The sequence below is a fragment of the Panthera uncia genome (genome assembly GCF_023721935.1).
Source record: "Panthera uncia isolate 11264 chromosome A3 unlocalized genomic scaffold, Puncia_PCG_1.0 HiC_scaffold_11, whole genome shotgun sequence".
NCBI classification, from domain to species: domain Eukaryota; kingdom Metazoa; phylum Chordata; class Mammalia; order Carnivora; family Felidae; genus Panthera; species Panthera uncia.
The window spans coordinates 24,502,609-24,512,983 of NW_026057578.1; the positions used below are offsets into that span (position 1 = coordinate 24,502,609).

General features: G+C 47.5%; 1 protein-coding gene across 8 annotated transcripts in view; it reads right to left on the reverse strand.

The window, feature by feature from the left end:
* The window catches only part of RALY (RALY heterogeneous nuclear ribonucleoprotein), an 87,742-nt gene extending 78,448 nt beyond the window's left edge, over positions 1 to 9,294 (reverse strand). The window contains exon 1 of one of the 8 annotated variants that reach the window (XM_049649963.1): positions 8,013 to 8,267. The gene's annotated coding sequence lies outside the window, so the exon portion shown is untranslated. Of the gene's footprint in view, positions 1 to 7,262; positions 7,828 to 8,012; positions 8,350 to 9,273 lie in introns of those variants that run through there. The other 7 variants (XM_049649960.1, XM_049649958.1, XM_049649961.1 and 4 more) reach the window with 7 other exon arrangements.
* Between the last annotated feature and the right edge of the window lie 1,081 nt (positions 9,295 to 10,375).

Sequence of the window (10,375 nt, forward strand, 5' to 3'; positions counted from 1 at the left end):
GTTTCTCCTTCCAGAAATGAATTAAGTCACTTCCATAAAACCAGAAATTCATACTATTAAGAGGTAAAAATATCATTCAATATTATCTAGTCCAACCCCCTTGTTTTAGACAGGAAGACAGATCCCAGAGAATATCAGGTAATTACAAGTTACATGACTTTGGCAAGCATCAAAAAGCCTATTTCGCCCAGTGGAGCAACACTGGGCGTGTCAGAAGAATAACCAGATGTGCACTTTAGTCAGTGGAGCACTTCAAATACATATGTCGGAGCCTCAGAAACTCTATTTGGGGTACCTGAGTGGCTCAGTCGGTTGGGCATTCAACTCTTGGTTTTGGCTCAGGTCATGATCTCGCAGTTCATGGGTTCAAGCCTTGCATCGAGCTCTGTGCTGGCAGCATGGAGCCTGCTTGGGTCGGTCTCTCTCTCTCTCTCTCTCTCTCTCTCTCTGTCCCCTCCCCAGTCACGTGTGCGCGCTCTCCCTCTCCCTCTAAGATAAATGAATAAACATTAAGAAAGAAAGAAAGATGGCACAAAAACAGACACTCAGATCAATGGAACAGAATAGAAAACCCAAAAACGGACCCACAAACATATGGCCAACTAATCTTTGACAAAGCAGGAAAGAATATTCAATGGAATAAAGTCTCTTCAGCAAGTGGTGCTGGGAAAACTGGACAGCAACATGCAGAAAAATGAACCTGGACCACTTTCTTACACCCTACACAAAAATAAACTCAAGATGGATGAAAGACCTAAATGTAAGACAAAAAACCATCAAAATCCTCGAGGAGAAAGCAAGCAAAAACCTCTTTGATCTTGGCCGCAGCAACTTCTTACTCAACACGTCTCCAGAGGCAAGGGAAACCAAAGCAAAAATGAACTATTGGGACCTCATCAAAATTAAAAGCTTCTTTCTGCACAGCGAAGGAAACAATCAGCAAAACTAAAAGGTAACCGACAGAATGGGAGAAGATATTTGCAAATGACATATCAGATAAAGGGTCAGTATCCAAAATCTATAAAGAACTTATTGAACTCAACACCCAAAAAACAAATGATCCAGTGAAGAAACAGGCAAAAGACATGAATAGACACTTCTCCAAAGATGACATCCAGGATGGCCAACTGATGCATGAAAACATGCTCAACATCACTCATCATCAGGGAAATACAAATCAAAACCACAATGTAATACCACCTCACACCTGTCAGAATGGCTAATATTAACAACTCAGGCAACAACAGATGTTGGCGAGGATGCAGAGAAAGAGGATCTCTTTTGTACTGCTGGTGGGAATGCAAACTGGGGCAGCCACTCTGGAAAACAGTATGGAGGTTCCTCAAAAAATTAAAAATAGAACTACCCTACAACCCAGCAACTGCACTATTAGGTATTTATCCAAGGGATACAGGTATGCTGTTTCGAAGGGACACATGCACTCCAATGTTTACAGCAGCACTATCAACAATAACCAAAGTATGGAAAGAGCCCAAATGTCCATCGATGGATGAATGGATAAACATGTGGCATATATATAATGGAGTATTACTCGGCAATCAAAAAGAATGAAATCTTGCCATTTGCAACTACATGGATGGAACTAGAGGGTATTATGCTAAGCGAAATTAGTCAGAGAAAGACAAATATCATAGGGCTTCACTCATATGAGGACTTTAAGACACAGAACAAACACAAGGGAAGGGAAGCAAAAATAATATAAAAACAGGGAGGGGGACAAAACATAAGAGACTCTTAAATATGGATAACAAACAGAAGGTTACTGGAGGGGTTGTGGGAAGGGGGATGGGCTAAAAGGGCATTAAGGAATCTACTCCTGAAATCATTGTTGTACTATATGCTAATTTGGGTGTAAATTTAAAAAATAAAATTAAAAAAAAAATCAAAGAAAGAAACTGTAAGTATTCAACCACAATCTCCCCACCCCTAACCCTGTAGAGAGAGCAGTGGACAGCCTAAATGACCTTCTGGAGATATAGAATAGAACCTAGTGATATATTCCACACTTCCCCCCATCCTCCAATGAGGTATGGTCATTTATTCACATGAAGGTCCTTAAGAAGTGAAAGATAATAAAACTGAAGAAAAAAAAAAGGGAGGGTTATAGAAATGGAAAAGATAACTAATGATACTTGGACAGATGCCTGTGTCTAGTTATTCATTTAAGCAGGGTGGAGAAGGTGACCAGAGAAGGACCTCAAAATTAATTTTTGCCCCCAGCTCCCACCCTTTGGGTCTTTACAGAATTTCAGGGAGCTCTGAGATTATTTTATGATGAAATGGCACCAGAAAAGGAAAGGCAAGACCACAAGCTGAATTAACAGCAGGGACCAGAATGAATAATCTTCAGGCTCATGACTAGGCTCCCAGTTTATCCCACTGTCCCCTCTCTCTAATCCTGAGAGTCTAAGAGCAGTACCCCATCTCAGGTCTGAAACTTTCCTTATAATACCTAATGGACAGTTGTAAGTCAGCAGGTTAACATTACTGCTGTCATCTTCCCCACTCCAGTTGTACCTTTTATACCTCAAGATAAAATTGAAAAAAAAAAAAAAGTTTTTATAGACATTCATATGAAAACACTCCTATCTTTACTCTTACCACCACCCCCCCCCCCCACTGCCTAAGAAATGGGAGAGAAAAGAAGAAAGAAAATGCCTCTCTTCAAGAGATATATTATCTAAATCATCATCTAGAATCGTAACAAAAATCCCTCTTGATCCCTCGGCATCTGGTCCCACCCTGACCAGCCTCACCCTACCCTCTGCCTCCACCACTGTTAGCTAAACTACTGAGACCTGCTGCCTTTCTGGATGCAAGCTCCTGTTTTACTCAACTTTGTTTTCCCAGTGCCTAGCAGGTAGTAAACACAAGTGACTTAGAGAGGGCCACAGAAGCACATAGAGCAGTACCAAAGGACATTGTCTAAAGAAAATGTAAGCTGTTCTTGGCTTAACATAAGCAATCTTCAGGGCTACGGAGGGCCTGGGTGTCTGATATCTTAATATTTCCCCCTTTTCTAAACTAATGTTGGGGCACCTGCGTGGCTCTCAGTCAGTCAGACATCCAACTCTTGATTTTGGCTCAGGTCATGATCCCATGGTTCATAATTCAGGCCCTGCATCTGGCTCTGCACTAAGAGCACTGAGGGTGCTTGGGATTCTCTCTCCCTCTCTCTCTGCCCCTCCCCTCTCACTCAAAATAAATACATTAAAAAAAAATAGAAAAAAAAGAAACTAGCGTTTACATCACCCAGTTTAGTCAGGTATAGTTACCAGATGTGTTGTGAAATATCTCTCCCTCACCCATGCCCCCACTCCCACCCTCCCCATGGAGAACTAGGATCAGTAACTAGAAGGTAAATGAAAGCAGATGTAGGACCCTGCATGAGAAATCCACCCTCTCTCTTGTGTCCTCACCTCAATAATCAGCATCCTCATCTGTACAACTGCACCAGGTAGAAATCTAGAAGTCATCCCTGATTTCTTGCTTACTCTCCACACCAATCATCTTTGTGTCTCATTCACAATTCCTTCTACACACACACACACACACACACACACACCCTTCATTAGAAACATCATCATCTCCTACCTGTATGTACCATAACAGCCTCCTCCTAACTGGTCTTTTTTGCCCATGGTACTCTAGCCCTCCAATCCACTCTCCAAACAGGTAGCCAGAGAGCCTTCTAAAATGCCCAGGGGAGCATGGCCCCCCTCATCTCAGTTTAAAGTTCAAACTCCTCAACCTGGGCAACAAGCCCCTTTCATGACCTGGCTCCTGCTCTACCTACTGTACCAGTCTCCTCTCATCTTGGGCCACATCCACCCATCTTTTGTTTTATGATCCATTCAACAATCTTGAGAAAACGGAGAGATGTATTTAACCCCTCTGGGTCTGTTCTCACCTACGGAATGGGAGTAATAGTATACTTCTCAAGGTGGTTATAGGAAGGAGTAACACATGTTAAATGCTTAAGAGTATAGTACCTGATAGATACAGTAAATGGCCAAAGTCTTACCTATTACCACCACCATCTCTAAACTTGCAATTCCTTCTGCCTAGTCTTATCTTCTCTCCTCAACTCTCCAAATCTCGTTTCCTCCTGCCTCAGGTCTCTCTGTTTTTCTTGAGATCTGAAGAAGCCTCCAAGGCTGGATAAGTAACCATTTCTCTATGCTCTCATAGTGTTTATCCCTATTCACAATACTTCTCACATGGCCTGTTTCCTTGCCTGTCTTCCCCACGACACTATACAGACCCAAATCCCCAAGGTTAGGACTGTGCATGGCAGATGCTTAATAATTTTCCTGTAAATGAAAAACTTTCCGATAATGAAGTGTCCAATGAAACCAAATCTCAACAGGTAGCCAGAACGGGACTTTAAAGTTCCTCAACTACAAGATCCTCCCCAATAAACAATTCAGCACATTCTGACATTATCACACTCAGGGGTTTGGACTTAATACATAGGCAATGCTAAGCCATCAGATCTTTAAGGAAAGTGCAACAGGCTCAGATCTGTTTGCTGCCCTATTAAACCCATCTCTGGAACACCTCCCACTCCCACCCCCTGTAAATATCAGGACAAAATTCCAACTACCCTTCACAAACACCACATTCTACCACCCCACCATCTCCCAAACACATAGAACGGGAAAAGGTCAAACCAAAGAGAATTCTGAAGGCTAAATGCATTTAACTCCATCTTAACCACCTGCAAACAAGGAGTATCCATAAACACCCTCTAGGAAACCAAAGCTAATCCCTCTTGTGTGACTATATACAAAGAGGAGGGCAAAGAGAGAGAACATTTCATAAAGGTAATCCATTTAATCATCCTCTGAGTAGTTCTGATCCGAGCTGCTGTCATAGCACTGCTATTCTTGATCACTGCAGCCTGATATGCCCAAACCCTGTATAGTCAGAAAGGCAGGTGCAAACAAGGCCAGTGGAGAGTCCTCTGGGTTCTATTTCAAGGGTAAGAGGTCACTTTGGAAGACACAAAAGAGGCGAGCACAGATCTCCAAAACGGGCTTCAGTGATAGAGGAAAAGGGGGCAAGGAGCTTAACCAAAGGTACAATCAGGCTTCGGTTCCCACTCTGGGGATGCATACTGCCAATCAGGGCTGATCATTTTGCATTTACAAAGCACCCTGAGGTCAAGGGAGGCACAAAGAGTGCCAACTTTGCCAGTCACAAAAGGACAAAATATGTACAATCCCACTTACATATGGTACTTAGAATAGTCAAATTCAGACACACAAAATCGTATGGTGGTTGCCAGGGGCTGGGGGGAGATGGGAATAGGGAGTTAGTGTTTAATGGATACAGTTTCAGTTGGGGAAGACAAAAATTTCTAGGTAAGGATAGTGGTGATGGCTGCGTAACAGTGTGAATGCACTTAATGCCAGAGAACTGTCCATTTAAAACTGGTTAAAATGGTAAATTTTATGTCCCATGTATTTTTACAAAAAACAAAAAAACACCCACACTGGCTTTAAAGTTATACTGTCTGCAGTTATCAATTACAGGATCCTGAACAAGTCATATAACCTCTCTAAAGCCTATTTCTTCCTCTGTAAATCAGGGATAATACCTAATTCATACAGTTGCTCTGAGGAATAAATGAGATACCCCACAGAAAGTCCTTAGTCCAGTACCTGGTATATGGTAAGTACTTAATGTTAGCTATTATTTCTACTACTGCAATAGACTTTCACAGCCATTTCTCACAGCTCCCACACAAGCCTGTTGAGTTTATAGAAAAGGAAACAGGTTCACAGAGTCACAATAAGTGGCTCAATTTATTATGCCACATCAAATCCTCTGCCCATGAAAGGTGTCCTGTCCTTACCACTTGTTAATCTGGTGATTATAAGAAAGGCAAGTACCCCAACCTTGCTATGTCTCCATTCTCAATTACAGCTGTAAAATGGAGATGTAAAGCAAATTCTAAGAACTCCCTCACAGAACTGATTAGAAACGAAATCAGATGATTCCAGAAGAGTACTATAAACCATAAAGTACCACACAATAAAAGTAATGAGAACTGGTACACCTGTGCACAAAACCTGACCTCCTTTTAATGCAAAACCTGAGGCACGGAGAGTGGCTGGAACTAAACAACTTCCTCGTGATTTCAATTTACTCAGGATTCCTGGTCTTAAGGCCTGACTATGTAATTTACTGCCCTTTCAAAAGGTGGCAAGGGATTGTAGAAATATAACTACTACTGGACTGGGAATTCTAGTTCCGATTTGTCACTAAGGCAGTCTGTGAATTTAGACAACTTACTTCCCCTTTCAGTGTTCAATTAACAGGGAAGAGGGACAAGGCAAACAAAAAAGTTAGACCAGATAGTAAGACCCCTTCCAGCCCCTACATACCACGACTTCTAAATCCAGAATTTTGGAAAAAGGAGGGCACAACAGACCTCCAGACTCCCAAGAATTAATGCAAACATCAGGAGACTCTTTCAAAATGTGGCCTACCTGATTTTGACACTTCCCACACCAGGATCAAACACACTGGAAAACTAGAACACTAGTCAAAGTTAATTTTAGTTCGCTTTTATCCCTCTTGGTCTTACCTGAAAATAGGGAAAATAAAACCCTATTTGAAGGCAGAGAGTTGAAGCACTTGACTTGAGCCACTTCCTGCTTCCCCTTCCCCAACCAGGAGCTATAAATCTAAACACTATGGAGAACACTCAAGGTTTGGGGGGAGGAACATACTATAAACAAAATGGATAGCCCTCACTGTTATAATGACTCAAGCCTTCCTTGAGCCAAAATCCCAGAGAATTTCAGTTGTGCCTGAGATCTGGAGTCCCCTACCTTCATCAAATTCTAACGGGCAATACTAGCAAGAAATCCATAGTAATTTCCTTTCCCTCCGACCCCTCATATCCCCAGAATGGGATTTCATCCACAGCATAGTGGACACTAGCCTAGAAGTCAGGGAAAACGGAGTTACGTCTCTAACGATGTGACCCAAGGGTAAATCAAAATCCTCTCTGCACTAAGAGATTACACAAGCTCACACTTAAGAAATAAGTAACAGGTACTAGTACCAAGACTTTACACTTCTAGGACTACTATGATTTGCAGCACATTATTTCACCTCCCTGAGCCTTGTTTTTTGCTTTTGGAAAGGGGGATAACCCCAGAAGGCCGTCATGAGCATTAAATGAAATAGGGCTTACAAAGTTCCTAGTCAAGTCCATTAAATGTTACCTGTTGGTATTAAACACTTCTCTCACGTATTAGTTTCCTAAATCCACAAACATGCTGCGAGGCGACTTTCTTTCCCAAATTTTACGGAGGGACAAACTAAAGCTCGGCTGCACACAGAGGGCTGCGTGAATTGCGGAACACTGCCCCAGCTCGAGGACCGGTTGTTGCTCCTCTCTGAGCCCCAAGGTGCGCAAGGAGCCCAGGAACGGCAGCGGCGGGGGCCGCGGCGGCGCTCAAGCCCGGGGGGAGCGAGGCAGGGCCAGTTCTGCGCACCTCGGGGAGCCCGCAGACCCAGCTGGGTCGGGCAGGAGAGCTGGAAGAAGCCGGGGCTGGAGCCGGGACCGAGCCCGCCCAGGCCTCCCCGGCGCGGCCTCCGCTCCCTTCCCTCCTCCCCTCGCCGGGTGGGGCGGGGCGCGAGCACAAAGACTCCAACTTCCGAGCGGGCGCGGGCCCACCCCGCCAACTCTTGGCCCAGGCCCGGCCCGCAAGGGGGAATCGGCCAGGGAACGCTAGGCGGCCGGGGGCAGGCGAGGATGGGCCGGGCTAGCGACCCGGGGCGGCGGGCCCGGGGATGGGGAGGAGGTGCGGGCGGAGGGGGCCGGGAGTTACTCCCGCTCCCGGGACGCCCAGAATGGCCGAAAAAAGAGTTTCTAAAAATAGGCAGGAACTCGAGTGAAGAGGTGGGCGGCCGAAAAGGAAAGAGGAACACTCCCCCGCACCCTTAAGGAGACGCCCGTGGCCCCCACTCACCCGCGCCAAGAGGTCTGGAGGAAGCCGCGCGGCGCGGAAGGAGGCGGTGCCGCCGCACTCGGGGGCGGAAGGGAGGGAGCGAAGGAGGAAGAAGGCGGCTCCGGCCGCGGCGTGAGGAGCTGAGCACACGCGCGGGAGTCGCCCCCGCCGCCGCTACCGCCCCCTCAGCTTCTCCCGGCTCAGCCCGCCCTGCGCCCGCGCCGCTCGCGCGCCCCGCCGCACTGACAGCGGCGCGAGCCCCGCAGCCGCGAGTCCTTCCCTCGGCCGGCACCACTGAAGCGCGCGGGGGTGGGGGTGCCCTGAACGGTTTCCCTAAGCTTGGCCCCACCCGCCGTTCCAGCCCTGGCCCTGGGCCTTCCCTCCACGCCCCTGCCTCTTTCTCCAGGAAAGGACACCGAGACCCAAGTGCTAGGAGTCCGCAGCCCCACCCTGACACAGCCCGGCTTCCCGGGCGCATGGGCTTTCCCCACCCCCTCAGCCTCGCTTTGGAAAGGTCCAGAGCTTCGGCGGGGAGAAGAGGCAGGCGGAGCCAGGGCGGGGCCTGACTGAGGGAGGAGGGACCGAGGAGGGAGGCTGGAGAGGCGGAGCTAAGGACTGGAAGAGAGACTCTGCTACACCAATAAGCGAGCCGAAGGCGGGGCAGGGCTGAGAGGGTGGTGAGGCCGGAGACGAGAGAAGCGCAAGGCAGGTATGGAAGACCGTGGAGGCCACGCCGAGCCAGGAGCCAGGGCCGTGCTTGAAAGGAGGGGATGTGGGTGGAGCTAAAGGGAGGCCGTGCCCGTAGGAGGAGTCAAAGGTGGAGGGAGACCGAGGCGAGGCTGGGCGAAGCGGCACCCTTAGCAGAGGGGGCCGGAGGCGTGGCTGAAGAGAAACCCAGGAGGGAGGAAAAATTGAAGCGGGACAGAAGGAGGCGTGCCCGGAAGCGGAGCAGGGAGGTGGGGGCTTAAAGGTGGCCACTCTGGGGAAGAGCCGGAAGGAGGCGTGACCCAAAGCAAGAGCGGCTGGCTGGTGCTGAAGACGGGCGGGGTCTGGAGACAGGGCCCAAACAGGTTGGCGGGGGGCCGTACCGAAGGGTGCGGAAGAGATGGCGTTGGGAGGAGCCCTAGGTCCTTTCGCTTTCAGCGAACCAGGTGCGTGGAGAGGACGAGGATAGTTCCTCTCAGCCTAGGCTAGGACGGGGCGGAGAGGCAGCCGTTGGGTTGGGTTTGGAGAGGAGGCGCCACTCCCACCTACAAAGGAGGTTAAATTGAAGTACGCTTACCCTTCTAGGGTGCTGGAAACGTTTGATAGATAACTTGATCTGGGTGGTGGTCCTCTCTCCTGAGTATTTCTCCTGTCGTAAACTCTCACCCAAATCAGTGTTCCAGCCTCCACGGAACAGGCGGAGGGGCCTTCAAAGAGCACAGGAGAAGGTTGCCCTTCTGTCCTCAGCTATACTTCCCTGAAGGGTGAGAATTGTCCGAAATCTTGTGGCAGACCTGTGATTTCATGATCGTGTTTTTCACATCGCTTGCCCCAGAACCCACCTAAGGACGGGAGTCCTAACAGGGCAGAGTTTGAATGGAATCCTCGCCCTGCGAAACCAGCAATTATAGCTCCGTTTGTATTATTTGATGACGCCGTGTCTCCCTTCAAAGGAAGAGAAGTCCAATTGGAGAAATAGTGATACTGAGACCAAGGACAAGAACGTTCTTCTTCCACATGTTCTAACTTCTGGTTCCTTCTTCTGCCTCAAGTCTCTGTTTAAATATCACCGCAGGGGCGCCTGGGTGGCTCAGTCGGTTAAGCGTCCGACTTCGGCTCAGGTCACGATCTCGTGGTCCGCGAGTTCGAGCCCCGCGTCGGGCTCTGGGCTGATGGCCTGGAGGCTGCCTCCGATTCTGTGTCTCCCTCTCTCTCTGCCCCTCCCCCGTTCATGCTCTGTCTCTCCCTGTCTCAAAAATAAATAAAAAACATTTAAAAAAAATTTTTAATAAAAATTAAAAATAAATAAATAAATAAATATCACCGCAGAGAGGCCTTTCCCACCCCAGCTAAAGATGTTCTCTAGTTTAGTCTCTTATTCATTTCCTTCATGGTATTTCTTAGTCTTGTCATTTATTAGTCTGTGCGTTTTTTGTCTGTCTCCCCACTAGAAGGTAAGTTCCATGAGACCAAGCATCTTTGACTGCTTGGGTACATCATTGTCTGGTAACAATGCAATTGTTACCTAGTGCAATGTCTGGTATAGACCTGGTGTTCAGTAAACACTTGAGTGAATTAATCAATCAACCAACCAATTAAGGAACTGGTCCCTGCCAATCTCCTCTGCTCTGTTTCTGGCCATTCCTGGCTCCTCACCTCCCTCCCCTTGTACTGGCCTT